This window comes from Triticum dicoccoides, chromosome 3B (assembly GCF_002162155.2).
Source record: "Triticum dicoccoides isolate Atlit2015 ecotype Zavitan chromosome 3B, WEW_v2.0, whole genome shotgun sequence".
In the NCBI taxonomy this organism is placed as follows: Eukaryota; Viridiplantae; Streptophyta; class Magnoliopsida; order Poales; family Poaceae; genus Triticum; species Triticum dicoccoides.
The window spans coordinates 465,600,082-465,601,737 of record NC_041385.1 but is presented as its reverse complement, the minus strand read 5'-3'; positions in this window follow the sequence as shown (position 1 = coordinate 465,601,737).

Below are 1,656 nucleotides of genomic sequence, written 5' to 3'. Positions count from 1 at the left end.
TCTACCACAAGGATCTCAAGGATACCATTTATCAGATCTGTGGGTGCCGAGATGAGCAATGGGAGATGATCAGCACCAGGAAGGATAGATCAATTGCAGCTTTCATCCAGGAGCTAAACCAGCACAATCGATGCTAGGAGAACCAGATGTGCGCAGGCTTGATAGATCTGAAGAAGGCTATGACCAAGATCATGGAGCTGGAAGAAGAACTTAAGTATACATGCGATGAATATGAGGAGGAAATAGCAACGCTTGTGGAGAAGAATGATGATCTGAAGAAGAAGCTAAAAGTATTCCTGGGATTTCCCGCGACTGGAGGAGAAGACGATGATTGCACTTGCCCGGAGAACTACATCATCATTGACAACACCGACTCGGACCCAGACGATAGTGATGATGACTTTGTTGATGAAGCTGGAGCAGATATCATGGAGTCTTCGACCGAGCAGTTTTTCTAGTCGACCACCATAACAGTAGTAGTATTTCCCCATGTATATAGTATAGACCGAGCACTTTTGTAACGATAGTTAGACCGTTGTATGCCCTTGTTTGAATTGATTGAAGTGATGTTGTTTGCATTTGTCTCATGTGCATATGGGTAGTATTTTCTCTATAGACCTCATTCTATTATATATTCTCATCTTTTCTAAACCCTCAGATGCCTCCGAGATGTGACAATGGATTTGCTTTCCCGCCGGAGCTCACTCAGTTGATCCAGCAGCAGAATGCATTGATGCAGATGCTAGTCCAGAATCAGAATCAAGGGAACAACAACAACAACAATAACCCACCACCACCACCACTTGTTGATCACTTAGCCCATTTCTTGAGGCTGAATCCACTGGTGTTCTCCAATAGCACCGAGCCGATAGTTGCAGATGATTGGCTCCGCAAGATGGGGAGGGAGTTGACCACTTTAGGATGCACAGATGCGGAGAAGGTGCGTTTTGCCGCACCTCAGCTTGATGGACCCGCAACATCATGGTGGGAAAATTTGACAGCCACTTATCCTATCGACACAGTCACATGGGATCAGTTCCAGCAGGCTTTCCGTACTGCTCATGTTTCAGCAGAAGCTATGGCCATGAAGAAGCGTGAGTTTCGCAACTTGTGCCAAGGAGGACATACAGTTGGCCAGTATGTGGATGACTTTAGTAAGCTAGCACGTTATGACCCAGATGACGTTGCTACGGATGCAGCTAAGCAGGAGAAGTTTCTAGAAGGACTGAATGATGAGCTGAGCATGCAGTTGATGGTAGCAACCTTCAACAACTACCAGGAGTTGGTAGATAGAGCTCTCATGATTAAAGGGAAGCGGCAGCAGATTGACAACCGCAAGAGGAAGTATGGACAAGGGAAGTACAATTCTGGAGCTCAGCAGAAGCCCCGCTTTACCCCGAATTCGGGAGGACCTTTTCAGCATACTCATGGAGGAGGGAGCTCGCACAACCATAGTGGTCCCAAGAATGGTAATGGGAATGGAGGAAGCAACGGCCAGAACCGCACCAACCCATCAACCCCAGCCAAGAGGGATCTGAGCCAAGTCACTTGCTACAAGTGTCAGAAGACTGGACATTATGCCAATGAATGTCCTGAAGCTAATAATGGAAATGGCAATGGAAGCTCTGGGAAGAAGCCGAACCCTTTCAGCAGGGG